The sequence below is a fragment of the Phalacrocorax aristotelis genome, chromosome 2, assembly GCF_949628215.1.
Source record: "Phalacrocorax aristotelis chromosome 2, bGulAri2.1, whole genome shotgun sequence".
NCBI classification, from domain to species: Eukaryota; Metazoa; Chordata; class Aves; order Suliformes; family Phalacrocoracidae; genus Phalacrocorax; species Phalacrocorax aristotelis.
In genome coordinates this window covers 49,976,370-50,001,711 of record NC_134277.1, presented here as the reverse complement: position 1 = coordinate 50,001,711, position 25,342 = coordinate 49,976,370, and the positions used below count along the sequence as shown (strand labels likewise).

The window sequence follows — 25,342 nt, the reverse complement described above, 5'->3', positions numbered from 1 at the left end:
CGCTGGAGTTAATCAGAAACAACTCCACTAAAATAGTTGTTTGTTGAAGAACCTTAAAGTTTATGTTTTCATATTAGGAAAGAAACCTAAAGATCCCTGCTGGAGATGAATTTTAATAACTACTAGTTTTATCTGGCTATTTAGGTCTTTTTCTCTACAACTGCCATCTGGCTAAAGCTGATTTGCTACAGCTTATCAGGGTTCTTAAGCAACAACAGACTTACAGACTTTGTAAATCAGAACTTGTTTTATTCATGGTGTGTGCACTTCTAGTTGTAAAAAACTCACCTGTAGACAGGTGAACAGTTAAAGAACAAACTAAAAAACAAACCACGCAATTACAACTCTACTCAAATCAATCGCACAAACTTTAGGGTCCAGAGTGAGTATACTGGACTAATTTAAAATTTGCCTAAGTCCTTCCTTTTGTCAGTGATGCTCTTATCTGAGCTGTTCTACTGTAAGGCCTCACCTACAGTCCAGTCCAACATGGCATCACTCTCAAATTCTGTAGTTTCAGCTGTTCCTTGATGTTCATAAATGTGGTACAGATCAGTTCCTTAACAGTCAGTTCTCATCATTCTCCCACAAAAAAGTGAATCCTCCTTGTTTATCTGAGTCCAGCTTTGATTCCTTAGTGAACATAAAATTCAACTGAACAAATCTACTGCTACCACTGGAAGTTTGCCAGCAAAGGTGGAAAAGCTTGGCCAAAAGTGGTCAAATTCTGTAGCATCCTGCCCTCCACATAGGGACCCTTCCAAAGATGGCAGAGATTGGGTCCATCTTAAGTTTCTCCTGCTCCTTCTTTCACACCCTGAATCAACTCTTCCACCAAGGCAAGGGTGCGCTAAAGCAGCATAAAGGGGTCTTTGGAGTTCACCGTGTCACAGCCAGGCTGATGAAGGGCTATAGGTGCCATGTGGAGCCAGAAGACAGCATGGTGTTTCAGAGACTAGCTCTAGTATACCTCAAAGTATTCAGCACTTGCCAATATGAATCCCCCTATAGAACAAGGCAAGAAAGGAATCAGAATTAACTTGCAGTTTCCAACCCTCCATGTGATTTTACCATTTAAGGAAGTAATGGCCCTTTATTTTGGGGTGGGGGTGTGGGGAAGTGGAGGGGGGCAGGGGAGTAGGGATAGTTATACATGCAACCAAAGCAAGAGTATTCAAACCATGACAGAATGATCAAGAGGAACATCATGTGCAGAATGTTTCTGTGACACCTACGTCAATAGAGCTGAGTGCCACCTACACAGAGGAGACTGCTCAAAGGGCTCTACCAGAAGAGGTGGTTTCCTTACAGCTAATAATCTATTAGGGAAAATAGAAGAGGCCTCAGGGAAAGGCTCCCTTGGTGGGACAACAGAAGCAGAGCAACCTGGTCTTAGAGTAAGGTACTAAGCTACTGGACAGTGCTCGGTGCTACTGGTGTGATAATTGGGCTATATTTGAATACTGTGACCAGACTCCAGACTTACTGGGCTGGGACATTTAAACAAACATGGAACAAGACTGATTTTTGACATTGGTATCCCACCCACACCACCCATTGGTATCCCATCCCAGCTGAGAAGCAAGGCATACGCAAAGTACACTCACACTCTTTCCCTTAAGATTCCTGCTGACTGTTCTCTTTTAGCACTTCTATTTCATCCACCTCTTACTGTTCCAGTCAATTGCAGTCAAGTGGCCTCACTATATAAATATTCTCATGTTTTAATTGCCAGTTTATTATTCAGAAGAGAGAAGAACTGAAAAAGCTCTTCATGCTTCAGTGAAAACTGTAATACTACTGGTATCTTAACATGGCAAAGAAGAATTTTTGTTGCATTCATTATTTGTCCAAAGGGAGAGCACAGTTCAAGCATGCAATTTATTCAGAGCAGACATTTTATTAAATCACAGTTAGCTCTTTCAAAGGAGCACAACACCAAGAAACACACTGACAAAATACAGCTGATCCTCATCTTACCTTCACATTAAAAAAAATTTCCCAGTGATACAGTTGGGAAACCCCTCACCTGAGCACGTTGAGTATGAGACACCATAAGGACAAGTGTAGCGCTAAGCTAAGGCTGTGTGCTTGGCATTCCATATGGCATCAACCCCAGATCATATAAAGTTGACTCTGGTATCAGCAATGCCTGTGATATGGGAATCTGCTCAGATCATTCTCAGAAAAACAGATGCTTTAGTGTCCTTCTTAGCCTGAAAATTTAAAGAACCTAGCAACCTCTTCCCTCATGTTATTTAGGCACCTCTTTTTTTGGAAAAAAAAAAAGAAAAAACACACAAAACCAAATGTTCCTTGGTTTCCGGAAATAACTAAAAGCCAAACTTGAATTTCTAAGTCAGATGTTACATATTTTGTGTAGTTAAGGCTACCACCCAAACAACTAAACCTCTATCCTCCTTTGGATTACTTCTGTATGATGTCCTCAATTTGTCCAGTGTACCCCTTAAACTGTACTATCAGTCAGAAAATCATGACTGAAATGCCACCTTTGCTAAGCCAAAGGCAGGCTGATGAACAAATCAAAGACAGGAACATGTCTACAAAAGCCCCGATTCTGCAGACATTGACTTAACCATATCAATTTTGCCCTTAAGCAATTTAATAGGACTATCCCTCAAAGTCACCTACATGAATAAAGTATTCATAAGAACAGGATAATATCCATTGGCTGAATAATTTTCCATTCCCTAGCAGGGCTGGATGTTAAAATTTGTTTATCTACAATTTAAGTATTATTTTATTAATGTAGGAAATAAATTTATTCATTCAGCAGGAAAGCTCCCATTCACATTAAGCTTTGAGTTTGTCGTCTTATTCATTGTATTTTAGCTAGGTACTTCCCAAAAGGCTCTAAAATGTTCATATGTAGAGAACAGATTTGGAGAACAGACTTGCAGAGTCAGGGTATGGCTGAGGTTGAAAGATCACCAGGTCCAAACACCCTACAGTCAAAGCAGGGTGGACTACAGCAGGTTGCTCAGGTTTTGAGGATCTCTAACGACAGAGACTCCACAACCTCTGAGCAACCTAGAGCAACCTATTGCAGTGCTTGACCACAACATAAAAGCAGAACAGCCTGTTTTATGTTTAAATGGAACTTCCCAGAGTTTCCCATATTTCAGTTTGCAGCCATTTCTTCTTGTCTTATTCTCTTGTCCTGGGAACCACTGGAAAGAGTCTGGCTCCTTCTTTTCTTCTCCCATTAGATGTTTAGACACCTTCATAAGTTACCCCTGAGCCTTCTCGTCTCCAGGCTAAGCAGTCCCAGTTCTCAGCCTCTCCTTGTATGACAGATGCTCCAAGCCCTTATTCATCTTCATGGTCCTTCAGTGGACTTGCTCCAATAAGGCCACTTGCCTCTTGGACCATGGAACCCAGCACTGGGGCATAGCACTCCAGATATGGCCTCACCATTACTACACAGAAGAGAAGGATCATCTCCCTTAGTCTGGAAACTCTGTTTCTAATGCAGCCCAGGCTGTTGTTAGCATTCTAGCTGCAAAGGTGCATTTCTGGCTTGTTGGCCACCAGGACCCCCTAGGTCCTTTTCACCATCACATTTTCTTTTGATTTCACATTCCAAATTTCTGTCTTATCTGTTCATGACCAGCATTACCTGTAACACTCTTTAGCTTCAAAGTAGCTAAAAACTTCAATGTTAACTAAGTCAGTGAAAATGATTTTTAAAAGCCTCGTATAGCTACAGGTACAAGAGCACAGTGATACAAGAGTTATTTTTATTACACAGTTCATTTTGATTTGAAGTAGTAAGGCCCTCTGTAGGGTTACAAATGTATCTGCATGGTAATGTTTGCATGGCGAGCTCATGCACTAGGCTGATTTGTTGGTGCTAATAAATCAGGCATACCTTCTTCCATCAGCTAAAGATCCATTGACATATGAAAATATTTTCCTGGAAAAATTCCTAGGATTCCCTCCTCCCCCAAATAAGTTTCACAGATAACAGTTCTCAGCCAGAAAGCAGCAAGGATAACATTCAGACGATACAAGAGCAAGGCCAGGGGAAGAGGAACATTCATCCTTATTTGCTTCAGTTTTAAAGGAAACTAAGTTCCTAAATGCAGTGTAATTTGCAGATGATCCACTTCAGCATATTTCAATATTCAAATTGCCTCAGATGCCAAAGAACTGTCACAATGCCATCAGCAGGACTGTCTGGTTATCCAGGCTTATTCCCATTTCATTGGGAACATCTGGAGCTAGGAACCAGTGCAAACAGAAATAAGAAGGCATGAAATTTTCTCTAACAGATGTTTAAATAGAGAACAGAATTAAAAATACAGATGTCTAACAATGAGGATATTTCATTTACAGAATAAATATAGTGCTGGTGTGCTTGTGTTCCTCTATTTTTGGCTGCACCCTACAGAAAGTTAAATATTGCTGTATCCAGCCACAGCTCCCACTGCTGAATCTTGCAGCAAGTTCAGCTATTTATTCAGAGCCCTAGAAATAGTCACTCTTGTGAGCTCTCCAACCACAACCATTACTAGCAGCCCATCTTTTCCCATGACAGGTTGCTTAGTCCCGTTCCCCCAAATATTACAGTAAATGCAGAAAACTGATTTCATAAAACAATTTCAGTATTACAGAGTATTTCAAAGCCACAGGACTTTGGTTCTTAAGTGCTCTTGAAAATTCCACCCACACATATTTCTTTGCTAACCCCACATGAATAAATGTGTTTTTAATTGCTCAAAAATAAGAGTTTCTCTTGTGTACACAAATAAGATCTGAAATAAAAAGAACTGGATTGTTAGGTTCATAGTTCTGAAACTGCCATCTAGGCACATCTGAAATACAGGTTGATAATTACACTACTAGGAAAACAGTGTGAAGACAAATGCTGACGGTTTACAACAAAATCAAATACTTCTTTTCTTCCCCAAGTCTTCTTTTTACTATTACTTTAAGTGCACTACTGACAATCCTTTCTGCTTCAGCAGATCCAGGAGGAAATGTCCTCCTTTACAACTGATTTCCACAATTGCAGGGAATTTTGGAAATCACATCTGCCAAGAACTTCAACACAGAACAGTGGAGAGAATCTGACATTGAAGCCATACACATTCATGCAGGTACCAGAACTGACAACCTCCCAATCCCATAGTGTTAACAGAAACAAAACTACAGTCCACCACTATCAAAACGTTCATATATCCCTGAACGTGACTACCTAACAAGGGTTCACACCCTGCCTTGTGCTTGTACATACGTATGGGGGCTGCTTTCCTCTTCTTCTACACCTCCTCTACCACACCTTCCTTTTCACCATCCCATGTCTCAGACTCACTGTTAGCCCTTACACCAGTGCTCTATCATTATCATTTACCCAGACTTCAGTTTCAAAATCAGTTTCCCATATCAAGGGTTCCTGTGCTTACCCACTCCCCATCAAGGTAATTTTTTGTCCCTCCTGCTAAAGAGGTAATTTGTTCACACTAACCTTCCCAGAAAGGGCCCTGCTTGTGCCCCAGTCTGCTCCTATAGCAAGCCTTTTCCCTATACTTCTCCCTATCAAGGCTCCCTTACTTTCCCTCCCACCTCTTGTGGAGGGATGCCCATGTGCAATCCCATTTGCTATATAACCCTCACCCAGTTAATGCCCCTAAGTCTCTCTCAGCAACCCTCTAAATCTTTCCTACATACAGCTCATACTCCCACAACTTTGTGAGCTTCTCACATCAAAGCCACCCAGTATCCCCCAAACCCAGCTTTGCTCTGCTATTTTTTACGTCCTTTCCCCTTGCACTCCATACACGGTGTCTCCTTCTCCTGCCTATTCAGAGGCTCTGTGAGGATTCCATGCCCAGCCTCACCAAGGATTTCCTGTCATATACTATAAGCTATGCTTCTGCTTTCTGCAACTGCTTCTGAAACTGAAAGCTATGCTTTCTGGTTCTCCCAGCCCTTGCTTCTCTGTTTGGAGAGTTAAAGCGCCTTTGAGGTTGCTACAGCAAATGCACAGAAGACACCTGGGTCCTTCACTGTCTTGTAAATGTCCCCCTTTTCCAAAAAGCCAATTTGTTGCACACCAATCACTCCCTAAAAATTTGCAGTAGAGAAGCTAACTAATGCAGACAATTAGCCTACAGACATGATGAGCTGCAGAATTTCCTCACATAATGTCAGTTTTACTGTCAAAAACCACAGTGACTGGGTTATGGACCTTTTGCTATATTGATACATAGTACAGTCATCATCAGAAGCTCAGAGTCCGATAAAGGCCTTTTGCTAGTAGGGAATAACATTATTACTGTATCATTACAGATTCTTATATGCCATAAACCGTACACAGCCAAACTCTGCCTTCTCCCTTAACTTCAATGGGGGCAATTAGGCTAACACTAATTATCTTTGGAAACCTCTCAGGGCAGTTCTTGATAAAAAGCACCTGCCTTTCTGGGCATATTCTTGCACAATATGTGACCATTTTCCCTTTTCAGTTAATTGTGCTTGAGCTTACTGCCATGAAAACAGCAGTCAAGGATCTTTGCTATACCCATGTTTCTCTTTTAGCACTCAAAGACTAGAGGTTACTTCAGAAATAAGATTTTGCTACTACCATTATTCCGTCCATCACAGGTTATGGTCAAAAAGGCAAAGCTGAAAGCACAGATGGGGCCACTGCATGCAGTTGAGCAGGCTGTGGGTTTGAAAAAGTGAGAAATAGGCAAGTTCTGCACTGAAGAAAACCATTTGAAAAATCACAGCACATTTGCCAGTAGGGGGACATGAAAAGAAACAAATTAACTAAAAGACATAAGAGGGGTGTACTGTGTGTTCATGGCATGATTTGCTGTGAGTTAAGCCTTCCTTGTGACCACATACTCATCCTCCTTACTTTGCAGGAATGACCAGCTTCAGCCTTTTTCATAAATTTAAAAAAAAAAAAAACTCCTCCAACATAGTACAATTTCTTTTTATCATAAATGTCATTACCTTTCACAGAAGTAGACTGAAATATCTCATCACTCATTTTGCTCTTGCAGGGCTCTTTTTTCCTCTGGACTCCTCACCATAGCTACAGACCTTCTCAGAAATGCTCCTTGGGGGAAATCTTCACAGCTGAGGAGAATAACAACAGAAAACACAGTGTTTGAGAGGGATTATTAGAGTACACAGCACTGTCAAAAACAAACTGGCAAAGAATATTTGCACAGGCACATAAAAGCTAGATCAGAGTGGTAAGTACTTAACAATTAGAACTGTTTACTCCTCTCCTTTAATATTATCTTTTACTCTTCATTTATATTCACAGTAGATTCTCATCTTTTTTATATAAAAGGACATCCTAATTTGTTTGAACTTTGTACTTATGACAAGAAGACAGAATAAAACTGACAGCCCTCCAGTTTCATTTGCAGGAGAGAAGCAAGAGCAGAGAAGCTGCACAAAGGATAACAAGCCAGGAACCAGAACACCACTGGAAGTGCCCTCACTCACCAGGGCACATCCCCAGAGGGACTGAACATGGCAGGCAGTATAGCAGTAATAACAGGGTCTATTGACAGTCCCAGGTAAGGCAAGGAACCAGGTCCAGTGCCCAACCTGGGGACCCACACAAGAGATGAAGCCAGAGACAGGGCTGAAGATAATGCTGTAATATGAGTCCAATTTCCATGAAATAAAAAGGACTAGAAACAAGCTACCTAAAACACTGGCCCAAGAGCCCTCAAGGGAGCAAGGCCAGCAACGAAACAGGTATGCCTGTTACATAGCTCAGGCCACAGTCTGAAGCTTTAATGGAGCTCTGGGGATCATGGGAAGAAGGCATGGGTGCAGGCCCCAGGTGAGGCTTGTCAGGGACATTAAGGACTGCTAATGTCTTCATGCCCTAGGCATAGTCAATGGCTCAATATCAGGTTATCACTGGTGCTAATACTCAGTATCTTCCCCAACATCTTAAATGATGGCACAAGGTACACCCTCAGCAAATCTATTCAGAGGAGTTAAGGTATAGTAGTCCCTCAGGGCAACAATATTATTCCAGTCTGAGGCTGTGAACATCTGCTTGCCTAGGGCCATGTCTGGAGCACACACTTGACTCATCCTGGGAGTTGAGCTGCTTGCACTTAAGGCCAGCTCTCTGAGAAGAGAGCTGTTTGAGGAGCCTTGGTGAGCCTTGGAACTCAGCTGCAAGGGGTTTCAGCAAAGGCTTCCCTGCCTGACCTATCCCAATGCTCCTGCCCCTGCCTGCCCTGCTGTTGTGCTCACTCCCATCTTTTTCTCCCTCCAGGGGCACATTGCTGCTTACAGGCAGGAATCCAGTCTACCACGAGCATGTCCTGGGAACAACTCAAGACCAACTCAATTCTTGGCTGTTGTACTGAGTTTTCCAATAAGTGCCATAGACATTGAGATGTGGGACCTGGAGAGTGTTTTACTGGAAAATACACAGCTCTCACTGATTATGGCTAAATTTCAGAGCGTGGTCATGCTTCCCACCTTCAGGATTTAAGGAGGCCTTGGCCTTATGTGGGATGAGACCTAAGTGGACACCATACCCCCTTTCCTTTCCTCTCTCATGATTTACAGAGGCACACAAGCAGAAGGGAGCTGTGTGATGCACTCCACCATGCATCTCATCTGTGTGGGAAGCAGAACAGCATGCCAGCAAATACCATGGCACATACCTGCTGCGCAGCTGAGGTATGACCACTGAGACAACTCACTGTGAATTCCCAAAGCTGAAACAGCTACCTAGAGAAAAGGCTTCAGTCATACATGTTGGATGAGACAGAAAGGGGTATGGGGAGGTTTCCCATGCTGCATGGGGTAGTACTAATTGGGAATGGGAATATAGCTCTCTTGCTCCCCTGGAATATTTGCCTGAGAGAACAAGATAGGAGGCCAGTAGCTGCACTATATTCAGAACATAAACAGCTTCTCCTATAAACAAGAGTCTGATGTAATATAAAAGGTCACTGAGCACCACCTTGGACAATCCCAACAAAGGGCACTACACAGCTTATTTCTTTTGCACTCATTCTCTTAGAAAAGTAATGTATTTGTGACTTTCTATACTTGATTTATTTGAAGCACCCTCAGCGTTGTTATCAGAGATCAACCTTCATAAAATTTCATCAATTTATTCTTGGATTAAGCACAGTTTTTCAAATTAATTAGGTAGCACAACAAATGCTTGTGGAATCTGAATGCCCCGAAGGACTTGAAAGGAATGTCAAATAGGTTTGGACAGACTATTAAAATCAAGTCATTTGGGAGTGAACTGGAGATTTAAAAGTCTCCACCATGACTTCTGGAGCATATTAGTGCTTTCATGCAAGAAGGCTCACTCTACCCTCCCCTCATTCCTTCCGTTGCCATCAAACTATGCTCAGTTTCAAGCAACTGAAGCCATTATCTCCCACAGGCATCAGAAGTGGAAGTTCTCTGATGGTTTTAGAGTCTCAGATTTAAGGCCTCGTTCTTGCTTGTAGTTGTGGAAGTAAATTAGGCAGAACCCTGAAACAAACTGCTTCACCTCCCATATGCTCACAGTGCATTCATCAGGACCTTTCTGGCCAGAGCCAGAGGTACCTGTTGGTAAATAAGGATAAGGCAGTTCCATTCCTAAAAGAAGCCTCTGTTTTATGCACTTGACAATGGCCAGCTAGGGTGAATCACAGCACAGCAAGAAAGTGGTCCTGATATCTGTAAGAAAATGGAATTTTTGGAACTCTTCACTAAAGACATAAGAATGAACTATGTGAGCCTGGCAAAACAGTAGTTGAGGGGCAGAGACAGAAACTGAGAGATAGAGAAGTCCTTGTTTTACTACTATATCCTTGTGGAGAGCTGAGAGACTGATCAAAGTAAACATCCCGCCTCAGAAGCCGCTGAGAATGGGGTGATAAATTGTATAGTCAAGGAGAACAGCTAATTGGGATGTAGATAAGAACTAAAACAAAGTGCCCAGTAGGGGAAATAACCTTGTTATAATACTAAAAATCAGGCCCATAGGCCAGGAAACACCTCCCCCTCTAGTAAGTCCCTTAACCTATGGTCATGTGTGGTAAATTAAAAGTGAGCTGTACTGTTATATCGAAACAAGAAAGAACTTAACAAATTATTAGCTGAGGTGTGTGAATATTAGCTGTGATTGACATACTTAACTGTATAAATCCCTTGTGGTTTCTCGGTGTGGTGTGCTAGCATTGTGGGTTACCACCTAGCACCAATCTTTTCACAAAAATGTCTTGAATAAAATACCGTCGCTCCGTTTGTAGTTTCACATTTTGCACACTGGGCGAACAAACCTGTTTTTCGGGATAACAGTCCCATGTAGGGCACCTCACTCTACCCTGGTAGTGTTTAAGGACCATGGACAAATCATTGAGGGACTGGGTTTCGCTGAGAGGCAGAGGACCTATAGGCCAGGTGCAGAGCTGCTTGGCAGACTCCTTTGAGCTTGATTTTTAGCTCTTCCTATCTAAATCATTCTTTGGCTCAGCCTTCACTAGGCACTTGAGAATTCACACCAAAACAGGGACACATGCACCCAGACTTCTTTGCCCCTGCAGCTCAGCCTGTCCACTGGATAGAATCCCTTGCAGATGGAGAGACTTTTATCTTTACAGACCCTCAATCTAGTTTGAGCTGATGGGAACAGGAGAAAGGCAGCAGGTATTCTCCCATTCCTTTCCAAGGCTTGCAAGGGAAGAAGCAGACTTTGCAGGTTTCATTAGTTGCATACATCTGCAAAGCTTATTTTCAGCAGCAAAAAGCCTGTGATTCAGATACTCCACATTAGCAATTTATTTGTCTGGAATGCCTCCTTTCCTCACCAACCAGTACCAGAATATTTTTGTTTCAGACAACATTTTGGCACACCACCTTTGCTGCAAGTGAACATAGCTTATTGGGAACAGAGACCCCTTTTAAGAGATGGCTTTAATCTCATCTAATAAATTACATGGCTCTGTCAGCTAAAAGTAGACTGATGTTAATATTACCAGTTAATGTGTCAGCGAGCATCGAAATACCACTGCTTATTTCCCTGTAAGAGAATGTCAAAGAAAGTGAAAAGGACAGCATCTGTTGAGTGCCTGAGATGGGGTATTTAAGAGATGCATCAGAATAGGTAGAGATTTCAGCCCAGATAACTAGTTCCATTGTTGCAAAGATAGACTGCTGGCTGAAATAGATACAAATGCTCTAGAAACAAGCCCTTCCACAGACAGATTTTTCTGCTTGTTGCTCAGAGGTAGGGAGGACAAGAAAACAGCTGTAAGTTAGGAGGGAACTTGCAGATTTCACACAAGCTCAAATTAGGTGCCTGAGTCCATGAGTTTCTGTTCATCTTTTCTGTGCATTCAAATACAGAGTACATTCAGAGTACAAACAAGGGAATGAGAAAGCATTCACCCTCCCTTGTCAGCCAGTTACATTTCTCAGTAAATACTCAGTAAAGTGAATCCATAAATCTGGTCTGCCTGAAAGACCATGAGGGACCACTTTAGGTAAGTGTGGTGGGTTAACCTTGGTTGGCTGCCATGTGCCCACCAAACCACCCTCTCAATCCCCCTCCTTAGCAAGCCAGGGGGAGAAAATAAGATGAAAAAGCTCATGGGTTGAGATAATGACAGGGATATTACTCATCAATTACTGTCACAGTCAAAACAGACTTAGCTTGGGGAAGATTAATTTAATTAATTGCCAATTAAAAATAGTGTAGAACAATGAGAAATAAACCCCCCAAAAAACAAAACTAAAACCACCGTTCCCCACCCCCATCTTCACAGGTTCAACTTCACCCCTGACTCTCCCACCTTCTTCCCCTGCCCTGGGCAGCGCAGGGGGATGGGGAATGGTGGTTGTGGTCAGTTCATAATGCTTCATCTCAGCTGCCCTTTCCTCCTCACATTCTTCCCCTGCTCCAGCATGGGATCCCTTCCATGGGATACAGTCCTTCACGATCTGCTCTAGTGTAAGTCCATCCCATGGGCTGCAGTTCTTCAAGATCCGCTCCAGTGTGGGTCCTTTCCATGGAGTACAGTTCTTCAGGAACAGACTGCTCCAGTGTGGGTCCCCCGTGGGCCATAGCTCCCGTCAGAAAACCTGCTCCTGTGTGGGCTCCTCTCCCTGGGCTGCAGCTCCTGCCAGGAGGCTGCTCCAGCGTGGGCTCTCCATGGGCTGCAACTTCCTTCAGGGCACATCCACTTGCTCTGCAGGCTGCAGGGGGACAACCTGCTTCACCATGGTCTTCTCCACAGGCTGCAGGGAAAATTCTGCTTTGGCGCCTGGAGCACCTCCTCTCTCTCCTCCTTCTCTGACCTTGATGTCTGCAGAGCTGTTTCTCTTCGATCTTTCTCACTCCACCCTCAAGCTGCTGCACAACATTTTTTACCCTTTCTTAAATATGTTATCACAGAGGTGCTACCAGTGTCGCTGATGGGTTCAGCTTCGGCCAGCAGTAGGCCCATTTTAGGACCAGCTGGAACTGGGTCTTTCTGACATGGCAGGAGCTCCTGGTCTCTTCTCACAGAATTCACCCCTGTAGCCACCATGCTGCCAAAACCTTGCCTTATAAGCCCAATACAGTAAGGTAGATGACAATGGAGGCAAGAAGATATAGCTGAAATTGGTACATAAATTCATATATATATCTGGCTTGTCTACAGCAGAAAAATATATGCAAACTGATTAGTGTTTTTCTTCAAAAATGGTAGAGCTGACTGAATATCAGAGTGGCAAAGTCAAAAAGGATGTTCACTAATGCAAATATCTAAATCCACTTGCAGCAGCATGAAATATTCATGTGAACTGACAGAACCAAAGAAGGGAAAGTATTTATCAGTCTATAGGTAGGGCAACAATTTTATATGACTAAGACAGCTATGAAAGAAAACCACATTAGCACACTGGTGGGGCACTGCAAATCAAACATTCGAAGCAGAGACAGGAATTGCTGTCTAGGCAAACCATTAGGAAAGCTTTTGGTTATTTGGGAGAATGCCTCTGTAAAACATACATGAATTATTCAGTCATGTCCTTATATTTTTAATGCTGTGAAAGTAAATAAACACAAAAAAAAGAAGCCACAATATTCTTGTTACTTCAAGTTGTCTTCAATACACTAGCAATGTTAATTACTTCTGTTAAAAAAAAAAACTAAAACAAAAACCAACAGCAAACAAAAAACCAACCCCAAAAACCCAACAAAAAACCCAACAGTACAGATCACAACTCTCAACAGAAAACCAGGTGATACAGGTACTGCCACCAAATTTACCCACTGATCTACAGTACATTCTTGGCTGGTCACATCACCACATTTCTAATTGCCTTCAACCTTTGTCTAGCACATCTATTCACTGCAAATCTTCAGAGAAGGTTTTATTTCTGTAAAAGTGTTGACTTGGAAAGTAATACAGCCTATGAACCACGTACAGACCTCATCAGAACTGCTTTTTCTGGGAAGGACACAATTCACAGATAGTTTTTCATAGCAGCAGTCATACTTGATAGAAACAAAACCAGTCCAAATATCAGGAGTGATAGGCACCACAATCTGCTATGTGCCTAAAAAAGGCTTGGTATAATTCCTACTGAGATCAATGGAAAGATTCAAGGGAAACTATTGACAGCAGCATCTATATTCTGCATAAACTGTCATTCACATTCCCCCATATCTAAACACAGCAAGGACAGACACTTTGTCAGGTCTTGAGGAGGATAGTTAAAAATGCAGGAGTTACATGTATTTAGACACATGTAATTTTCTATTGTGCAATTATTTATGTAACAAATAAATAACAAATATAATTTCCTCCAAAGGCAAGTAAAACACAAACTCTTAAATGTACTTTGTGGCATTTGTGACTCTCTAAGCACATCTCAGCATCTCTCCAGGTCTGGAGTGTGCTCTTGCATGCCAAGTCACTCTCACATTGCCCTTGGCTACATGAGTAGAGTGGGCCACAGTGTCTACAGCTAAACAAGACCAGAGGTGGCATGGCCAGTTCACTCCCTTCAAACTACTTGGACAAAAAGAACTATGCAACATGCGAATTTCATCCCTTGCATACTCTCAGGCCATGCCAACATTAGCACCTTTGCAGCTCAGGCTGGTGACACAGACTTCCTGTACTTCTGTGCTGTTTTTACATTTACCTAATTAAAAAAATTAGGATACAAAACCAATAGAATCTTGTGTATTGCTAATCACCACACTGGAGGTAACTGCATTCTATGATTTGCAGGAGAGTTAGCAACCCTTTCAAACAAGCGTGCGCACAAAAAACAATCCCGCTAGGTAACAAAAGGTTCTTCAGGAAGAACACCATCATAGTATAGGGAAGACAGAGCTTAACCATGGAAAAATCGTGGTTTGACAATGTTAGCAGCAAATCTTAGAGCTAGATGAGTAATGAAATAGTCTCCTTCCTTCACCAAAAGCTAAAATACAATAGGCTACCAGTAGATACTCATTCAGTACCCTTAAAAGTTACATAAAGAATTGCTACCTGGGGAAGGGGGAAGCTTTAATTATTTTTCAGGCTGCTGTACCACTCAAATAAACTTCAAATAAACAGTAAAGGTGATAAGAGTGAGGCATCTTATCAAAACACAGATTCCTAAAATCTTTGTACTAAAAGTGAGATATATAGAGAAGAACTGTTTGCTTAAGGACAGAGAATATCAGTCAGAATGCCTTGCCTACTTCTTTCATGACCAAAGGTCACCACTTTGCAGTAACAGTTTGTACCAGTGTTTGAAATGATACAAGGAAGACATTCTCTGAAGGCACTACTTGCTACGGATCCTCCAGATTTGAACTGTGTGGGCAAATGGGTTGAGCTGATTGTTCTTTGGCCAAGTGAGCAGTGAACAAAAGAGAAAAAAGGGGATACCACAAAAACAGACTGAAAAGCAAGCGCCAGAAAAGCCTGGATCAGCACTGAGAAAAGAGCTTTTGGACAATTCAAGCCAAGTGAGAGGTTTCGAATTGTAAGCAAATACATTGTCTCCTTGTTTTCTCCTTTCTTCAAAGAAACAGAACCTTGCACACTCTTAAGGAAGAAGAAAAAAAAAAAAAAAAAAAGGTACATAGCCTGGGTGAAAATGCAGCAGAATTTGTACTCTCAGTAAATATTACTGTCATTTTCTCAGTGCCGTTGATGCCTGGTAAAACATGTTGTCTTGTGCAGAAGCTTCTATCCTATTTGCATGTAAAACAGGAAAAAAATTCTACAGATAAGGAAAAGAAGAGGAAGGCAAAGACATACATCAGTATGGGTGAGCTTTAAACATACAGTAAACTAGCAAAACGTAAGCACTATACCAATGCTTATTCTCACACAGTCTGGGTACACAGGGAAAGGAAACATAAATGGGAGAGAAAACTAGTGGAATATTACCCAAAACTTTACAGGGAAGGGGCCATGTGCAAAGCATATGCAGTTTACCAGGAATCACTGCCAAAACGCATTTACACTCAATCTAGTGGGCGAATGGTGCCAAATAACCCTTCTGCCTACTGTCAGCAGAACATAGGAAATGTTGAGAGGGCACTGGGGGACAGAAAGGAAAAAAATGCTACAAACTCCTTCTGTTTCAGCTAGAATGCTGTTGAAAGCTATAAAATATGTGTAGCAGAACTACTGCAAAATACAAATCTAGGGATGCAGCTCATTACACAGTTCTTAGAGTGTGCATTAGTAGGAAAAAGAATGTAAAGAAAGAACACAAAGAATATGTTTTCCTTTTTCCCTTTCTTTTCTGTTTTATATGTTTACTCCCCCACATTCTTCTGTCTCCTTTCTCTCCTCTGCTGGCCCCAGGCTTCTCTCTAGCACTGTTTTCTTTCTAGATTATTTCCTTCTTCTTTTTATTCTTTCTTGTGCTCTTTTTGGTTTTGCATTTATCTTGTTTTTCCATGTTTGGGGTTTTTTTTTCTATTGCCCTTCTCTTCCTGAAGTTCTCACCTCCTTTCTCTCTGCAGTCAAGTCAACAGCTGGGAAGCTGTGCCAGCATTAGCCTCCACACTGGGCCACCCATTAGGAATGTAATTGACTTGCTTCACACCTTTGGAATCAATTCTCCACACAGCAGAAGCCAACTGTTCCAGAGAGGGAAGATAATTTAGCTGGTATGGACTGGCCTATGCCATACCACTTGCCTGATAGCCAGAGAACTAGCCATAGATATTTTTATTTTCTAGCATAAATCACAGAATCACAGAATGGCTGAGGTTGGAAGGGACCTCTGGAAGTCATTTGGTCCAGCCCCCCTGCTCAAGCAGGGGCACTTAGAGCAGTTGCCAAGGTCCATGTCCAGATGGCTTTTGATTATCTCCAAGCATGGGAAATCCACCACCTCTCTGGACAACCTGTGGCAGTGCTCAGTCACCCCTGCAGTAAAAAAGTGTTTCCTGATGTTCAGGGGGAACCTCCTGTGTTTCGGTTTGTGCCCATTGTCTCTGGTCCTGTCACTGGGTACCACTGAAAAGAGCCCAGCTCCATCCTCTGTGCCCCCTCCCTTCAGGTATATATACAATAAGATCCCCTCAAGCCATCTCTTCTCCAGGCTGAACTATCCCAGCTTGCTCAGCCTTTCTTCATAGGAGAGATGCTCTGGTCCCCTAATCTCCTTAGTGGTTCTTCCATGGTCTCTCTCCAGTACACCCATGTCTCTCTTGTACTGGTGAGCCCATAACTGCCACAGCACTCCAGGTGTGGCATCACCAGTGCTGAACAGAGAGGAAGGATCACTGGTGATTGCTGGCAATACTTTGCAGCCAGAATAATGGCTAATGCAGCCCAGGATGCCATTCACCTTCTTTGCTGCACGGGCACGTTGCTGGCTCATGTTCAACCTGGTGTCTACCAGTACCCCCAGATCTTTTTCCGCTAAGCTGCTTTCCAGCTGGGAGGCCACCAGCATGTACTGGTGCATGGATATATATAACAGATAGCATTTAAATTTCTTCATTCCTTAGTCCACCCAGCAGGCACTAGAGATAAGATTGCACCAGGCTGGCCCTGTGCTCTAACCAGTCCTCCAAGGCTATCCTACTATCCACCACCCCCACTCCTTCTGCTACCTTGCAGAGCATGTAAAACAGAACCTCAGTTTCACATTCAGAAGCACCACTGTGAGGGCTGAAGCCTAGACCTCCCATACCCACACATGAAGAAAACAAGGAACAGGAAGGCTACAGAAGCATCCCTTCAGGCCTAGAGATGACTGAGGGTCAAGTGCTTTCTGGCATGCATACAGCCATAAATGACTGATGGGACAGTTAGAGGAAGCCAAAGGAATCCAGCACTCTTGTCCCCTCGCCAGGTAGCAGCCCCTCTGCATTGATGTGCAATTCTGGGCACATTTATTTGGATTCCTCAGGCTCTTTATTCCATATAATCTCAGAATGAAACTTGAGGAATTATTATTCCTCCAACCAGAAATCAAGCGTCAGAAAGCAAACCTGAATTTTTTCAGAGCCCATAAACAAGTTATTTTGTGTGTTTCTTTGCCAAGACCCAGCGATAAAAGTTCAACTTTAAAATGCACTCAACTGTTTTCTACTTTAAAAGCTGATTTAAGGCAGTTAGTGTTAGGAGCTGTTAACTAATGGAAAACTACCACTATATAGTTGTCTGTCAAGGCATGCATTTCTTTCATTGTTCTTTAATGTTTTTATTACATGAACCTTTATAAACTGTTAGAGGTTATTGTCTCTCCCTGTTTATTCCTCACTAAGAATATTCATGAAGGATTTTTTCTCCTCCCAGGGCCTAAACAGAAACAAAAGGGAATCCAGGATGGTGATGGGGGACTTCGCTTGGTACAACTTCACTTGCAGAGGATCAGCAATGGCCCCAAAGAAGGAAACTTCCAAATCATTGTTCTGAACTCATATATAAGGTACAAAAGAAACAATCTGTTTCAGTGAGAGGTAAACAACCTTTGTAATGCTACAGGCCACTAATCAAATTCTTAATCTAGCGAAGATCTTCAAGGCATAGACTCAGAAAATTCATGAGAGGGGAACACGAGCAGCAGCTTTTCATCAGCATACAACCCTGGTGGTCTTGGAAACCATTTTGCAGTCTGCTGGGCCAGCAGAAGTGTGGAGTGAAGACCGAAGGCAGTATGATGGCCTTGGCTCCTGCAGGCACACCAACCCGTTACCTTCCTAACAGGGGACTCAGGTTTTTCAGCAGTTCTCACACCAATGCAGCGCTGCTGCCACTCAGCAGATACCGCTGCACTTCAGCTGCCCGTGATGTCCCAACCTTAGGATGTGACACTGTACCTATGTGCTAAGACTGGAAAATACAGAAGCATTTTTCCCTAGGAAATTCCAGAATATCAAAGAGAAAAAAAAAATTCAGAATCACTATGGAAGTCAGAACTTCCTGGGGAACAGAAGCAGCTAGGCCAAAACATGCTGTTAAGACGAAATTTGAAAAGAGGCCATATCTATAAAGCACGATGTGTATAATACTAGAACACAAAATCCAGAGGGAAATAAAAAGAAAGGATAGTTGAAGCTAAACGTTTTGAAGTTTCTGACTCAGAAGAAGAAGACAGTAACTTTAGAGTGATAAAAGGTGGATGATATCATACTGCATGCAGCATAAGCCAGAGAACAGAGATCTGTTCCTGTGTTCTGGTTTTGCGTTTGCAGTCAGGGAGCCAAAGCTAATGAACAATGAGGGAACAGGTAATATAGTGCATAGACCCCACTGAGGCATCCAGTCTTTCTCCTTCAAGACAGATAGAAAGCAAAACTGAGGCCAATGTTACAACAAAGAAGCACTGAAAACTAACCTTCTACTCAGTCCAATAGGTGTTGGATCAGGTTATAGATACAGAAATCAGCATCTGGTTTACTTGTATGCCTTTATACTTAGAGTACAGAATTAAGTCTGTGAAACATACAGTGTAGCTTACAAAGAAAACATGATAAATAACAGCTTTATGTTCTCCATTTTATGTATGCTACATTTCAAAAGCACTTTTGTATCTTTCTTTGGGCAGTATGGTACACTAACTAAAGTATACTTACCACAAATGGAATTAATTATACTCTGAATAATTTCAAGAACAGAACTACTCCAGTGGTCCAGTAATAGTGACAGCAGGATTAGTACTGCAGTAAGTTACACTCTCTGTTGGTAACCTGGGATAATCCTATAAAACAAAACCCAGGAATGTCCTGATACAGAACTAAAGTCAGCCAAGTGAAGGATTTGGGCTTTAGCTCACAATTAGTAGAAGAGTTTCTTAAGTTCTACCTCCTACCCTTAGATACTAATTTGAAGTAGATTTGGTGTCAAGTTTTAGATATCCAATAATTGTGTTCATGTAACAACTCTGGTATTCTTTTAAAATACAGTTTAAAAATCAGAATTGTATAGCAAGAAAGACACTGATTTATCTGCCCTAGACCGGTGGATAATCTTCCCAAAACAGACCCAGTGTTGGTACCCGGCTACTTGTCAAATAGAGAGATAGAAAGAAACAGGAGCAGGATACACCTAGTACATAGTATTAAGCCAACATTAGAACCGCTGGGTTGTTCTGTGTCAGAACAAAGGTCCACCCAGTCTAGCACTCTGTACCTATTGTATCTGTGACACAAGGAAGAACAGGGCAGACATGTTCATGCTATGTCTCCCAGCCTTAAATAACCGGGGAATCAGGGACTTCCAGAGTCAGAGCAGAGCCTTCATATTTAATAGACCTGCACAGAGAGTTCTTCTGCAAACTTGTCCACTTGCTGCCATGTAAACTGCTAGCATCCACAACATCCTGTGGCACGTAGTTCCATAGTGTAACTACCTGTCTACCTGTCCTGGTGGTAAGGAGCCACTTTGTTTTTTGGATTTCAAACAGTCAGTGTGATACTTTCAGTCACAGTTTGAATTTTTATAGTGGAAAAAACCAGTTAATAACTTGTTCTCTAGTTATTTTTCCCATACCACTAATGATTTGCAGCACTAGCTACAGAACTCCTGGAATTCTGGAAAGAACTATGCTGTGATATACCTGCTTGAAGAGCTGACTAGGTACCCTTATAGAAAAAGCTGCTGAGGATCAGCCACATTGGTTTATGTTCCGGATTATACTTAAAATGATGGTAAACTAGCTTTACTTTATGAATACTGTTTTCTTTTTTATGTTATCACAGTTACTGCCAATTCATCTTTGACTACTTTTGTATGGCTCAATAACATTTCGAAGTGTTGGCAGAGAGTGTGCTGGATTTATTCAACCTCTTTGAGAAAATCACTCCTACAGAGCAGCATGATGCAGATATATGTAAGGTAGGTCCACTTCTCCAAGAAAAAATTTGGCTTTCAAAATTACTCACAAACCATCCCATTGTGGTCTGCAATCTACCACACAGTAGGGCATTAATGTTGAAATGAGGCAAAATTAGAACAGGCTGCCCAGAGAAGTAGTGGAGTCACCATCCCTGGAGGTGTTCAAAAAACGTGTAGATGTGGCACTTCAGGGCATGGTTTAGGAGGCATGGTAGTGTTGGATTGACGGTTGGACTTGATGATCCTAGAGGTCTTTTCCAACCTTTATGATTCTATGATTCTATGAAAATAACAATATACACAGACTAGCATGTGAGGACAGCCAGCACTGTAATACATAGTCATCCCTTTCAATGGCAGCATATTTGCCATTTTTTCATTTCTCCAAGTTGTTTCTTCAAGGTGGAGAAGTAAAGCAAGCAGCAATGAGAATAGAAACTGCCCCAGTAGGGGTTTTGTCAGCAACTCTGTTTCTAGCTTGTGCCTTGTCTTAAGAGACTGAAACAATCCTCCAACTTTCTTGACAAAACCTGGTTTTCAATGGAGGTCTTTAGACTAACATGGTCACCACTATCACAAGGGCAGACAAGTGGTGGGGAAAAGAGAAAGACTCAGGTATTTGCAGTTATGGCTAAAGGTAGAGTTTGAGTTAACAAGGTTCTTTGATTTTTTTCCAGCTCTCTTTTAATGGTCTTAGGAGCTTTGCTTTCACTATCAATAGATTTGTTTTCAGTTTCTGATCCATTTAAAATATTTTTAAAACAACTGTCCTTTCTCCATTCATTGATTGTTTTTCGTTTAATCTCATACAAGCTAAGTCATTCAGAATGTGAACTCCGCTTATTATTCAGGTCTCTGTTCAATTCTTGACCTCTGAAGTAACACAGACTGTCTTCATAGTCTTGCTGTGAGCTCCCTAGATCATTCATTACCTGTCTTCCATGTGCTTTTACAGAACTTAACAAAATAGCACTGTGATCTCAGTAAGGGGCCTCTAACTACGCCCATAATACCATCACCATTTTATTGTGCAAATAAACTAAACCTTCAGCCCAGCTATGAACCCCTAATCTATGTAATTCCCAACTTCTCCACCTTCATCATCTCATTTTATTTCAAATGAAGTCCTGTGTGTGCATGCATAAGTTTTTGCTAACAAACATTGGTTCCATATTTAACCCTAAGACATGTACCAGCAACATAAGATTCAGAAGTATTTTCTTGTTAGCTAACAAAGGGAGATGTCCTCTGCACGACACTGATTTTGCTGCTGAATACTCCAATTTATAATGTCTTTATTAAAAAAGCCAAACAAAACCAAAACAAACAAAAAAACCAAACAGGGATGTTTTTCTTGATTATCTGACTAGATAGGAACCAATTTATAACTTATCCATGAAAGAAAAACTAAAGGTGTGCAGCAATGCAGCATACTTAAAACAATATGAAATCTGTTAAAAGGACAGGTCTGCATTTTGCCTAATCCTGCCTTTCATCCTGATAGTGAATAAATTGATTAGCAAACAAGAAATGAATACAACAGGCAAACCCTGGTACTTTAGATCAGGAGTGATAAGCTAAGCAGCTTCCCTCTTTCTTTAAGAGATTGAGAAAGCGAGTTCCACTTACCTCTCATTACAGGTAAATGGGAACACATTCCCATTTCTGCACGGTAACAGTGCCATGAAAAGTGCCCACAAATCACAGCCATTAGAGAACAGCAGATGCCTCCTTCCCATTGTCATTCACTTATCTGGTACCCAAATGGCATCTTCTCACCTACCAATGAAATGCAACATAAATTTTCAAGTTGCCGTTAGTTTCACTTGCAAAAAAAAAGAGGGAAGAACATTACTGAGTTGAGACACAAACTAGAAAGATTTATTCTGTCCTTGAAAACATCTTTACACAGACTCATTAAACTAGGCTAGGGAAAGATCTGCATTCATATGAAATCAGGAAGGATACAAATCTTCCTTTACATTTCAGTGGCAGATGAAAAGTGTTGAGTGCACAAAGATATAATCAAACCTTTTAAAATTAATCTTGGTATTTGGGTAAGAGACCTTTGCTTTGGAGCAAAAATATACTACCATGAACCAGATTTACATGAGTTTAACCTACTCTTTCACAGAACAATCACCAAGTTCTATCTGAAAGCACTTTTCAAGACATAAGATGGTTTGCCTGCATGGATATTCACACCATATCATTAGTTGTTTCTCTGAACCTGTAGCAGAGTAAAGACAACTGGTGATTATCTGTTCGTTGGGAGAAAGAACTACCTCACACTCTTGTGAAAAGCACTGCAGTACCAGCAAATTATAGGAAGGACAAAGTCCCTCCACAGAGGTAGAGATATAAAGAATTTTTGCAATCTTCATTTTAATAAAACGTTCATTCACTCCAGTAAGGTTAACCCTGTGTTCTCGAACAATAATCTGTTCATGATCAGACTGCACAACTGTTTGGGTAAACTGCTGAAACTTGGGCATAATTCTGATGTATAAAACATGATTGTATACTTGTATAAATGTAATTATTATATAAGTATAACTATTACATAAATTTAATTTTATATAAATACATATAAATATATGTTATATAAATATATATGTAAAAAACAACAGCTGGAAAACTCAAATCCTCATACCCTTCCAATCTAATCTCTCAGTTGAAGTTAGAGGAGGTAGAAACCACACACTAGCAGTCTTGAAAAGTTTCAGATTACTAAATTGCTTAAGGAACAACATCCAGCTACTATAGAGAATTCTGATACCTGATGCAAAAGCTAAAAGCTAAAAATAATGTATTTTTAAAAGTGTATAAATGTGCACATAAAGTAATAAAAATAATTTTCATTAGAATTAAACTTCTATCCATGTTTTTCTTTATGTGTAAAGTCAGCCCTTCCTGGCCCTAGCCTCAAATTCATACTTGAAGAGAACCTTCTCTCTCTCTCTCCCCACATACTTCACATGAATCATGAAGTATCAATTTCACAGAAATTGATATAGAAAGAATAGTCACATAGTCCCAGGTTTGCGTGTGACATTGGTTCCCTTTTCTGTATCCCCTGCCCCTGTAATAATCTTGACAAATGTCTTCTCATATTGAGAAAATGTAGTTCTCTAACCTGAAAGACTGCCACACGCCCCCTGTGACTGTGCTGTAATGAGGAACGTCATTGCACTGCAGCACAGTGCGCTCGTTCAGATTCACAACGGCAAGGAACAGATTTGCTTTAAAATTCTGCTAGCACAGACTTTGTATAGGCATCTATCTGAGTGCAAATCACAGCACTCAGCTTTGGCTGAAATATTGAGTATGATTAGAAATTGTAACAAAAATACATAAATGTTAAAGAAAAGACAAAAGACAGGGAAAATTAACGTGAATGAAGATAAGAGCCATACAGGAGAAAAAGGGTAAAATATGATCTTTCTTGGCTGCATTTCCACAATAATATTCTCTCTTTATTTCAAAACAAGACCTTTCTCCACTCCATAGTATTATTCTATCTTCAGTTTAAAGACAATTTCTAAAGACCTGAATAGTCGTATAAATGATCCGCAGCTAATCGTTTACTGCTTAGCAATAACAATTGTATATGACTTGTTAGAAATTCAATGGCATCTCATAATGGGATTCTATTCTGTACAGTTTTTGCTGGTTGCTTGTTCATTGTATGTGTTAAGTTTGTTCTTTTTCTTCCTTTTTCCATGCAACGTGAGTGTATTTTCATTCCATTCAGCAGAGTGATTCGAACAGTCACAATCATGACTGAACGCTCTCAGTATGGAGACTTTCAAAAGTGGTTTAAGCAATTGCTGCAATGCAGTGCAGACAAAATTGCATGTGAATTAGGTTTTATGAGTCCATAACAGTATTTAGAGACTTTGATGCATTCATCAAGAACTATATGAGCAAATCGTAAATGAACTGTACAGTTACAAATCCCCAGGAGGGCAGCATCCCCCTCATATGACCATTTGCACACTGCCTATATTATGTTCCATGGATCCACATTTGTTAAAAATCTTTTTTCTTTCTTCTTCTGACACGATACCAAGCTGGATTGCTTTGAAAAGTTATGTGCAAAAGAAACACCAGCTGTGATTTGGGTACAGTTAGAGCTCACGCGAAAAATAATTACTATACTATATAGGTAAGTACTTACCACTTAGAAGGTTGCTTACTTCCCACCGAAGAATGCTGTTCTGTCAAAAATGAATGTCAAAAATGGCATTTCTGGAAACACTGATATGAATTAAAATGGAGCAGAATCAGGATGGAATCTGCAGTGGGACAAAGTAACTCCACAGCTAGGTAATTCGGTAAGAATGGATGGAAAGTAGGTTACAGTCCCTGTTGTACTTGATTTGAAACACAGGCTTAAAAACACAGGTCTCTCAAATCTCAGGTAGACGGCCAAATCATGGCCTTATTCTCCACTCTTATCATTTGGAATACTCACTCTCCTAGGATAATCGGCTTCTCTCCATTTATTTGTCTTGGCTTCATTTCATGATAAACATTTATTTCTTTTTACATTTTCCATGAAATGGAATTACCATGGTTTTCTGGTCTGTGCTGTATACATTTTTTTAAATTTGGTTTCTGTGCTGGTTTTGGCTGGGATAGAGTTAATTTTCTTCATGGTACCTAGTAAGGGGCTATGTTCTGGATTTGTACTGAAAACAGTGTTGATAACACAGGGATGTTTTAGTTACTGCTGAGCAGCGCTTACACAGAGTCAAAGCCTCTTCTGCTTCTCACCCCACCCCACCAGTGAGCAGGCTGGGGGTGCACAAGTAGTTGGGAGGGGACACAGCTTGGATAGCTGACCCCAACTGACCCAAGGGATATCCCACACCATATGACATCATGCTCAGCATATAAAGCTGGGGGAAGAAGAAGGAAGGGGAGGACATTTGGAGTTAATGGCATTTGTCTTCCCAAGTAACCATTATGCATGATGGAGCCCTGCTTTCCTGGATATGGCTGAACACCCGCCT

At 41.2% G+C, this 25,342-nt stretch overlaps 1 long non-coding RNA gene across 1 annotated transcript; it reads right to left on the bottom strand.

Moving 5' to 3' along the window:
* Positions 1-225: 225 nt before the first annotated feature.
* Positions 226-22,859, bottom strand: LOC142053894 (uncharacterized). Its single transcript, XR_012659361.1, has 3 exons — positions 21,954-22,859; positions 6,988-7,113; positions 226-1,005 (listed from the first exon to the last, which is right to left on the bottom strand). It is a non-coding gene; the product is annotated as an uncharacterized LOC142053894 (long non-coding RNA).
* Between the last annotated feature and the right edge of the window lie 2,483 nt (positions 22,860-25,342).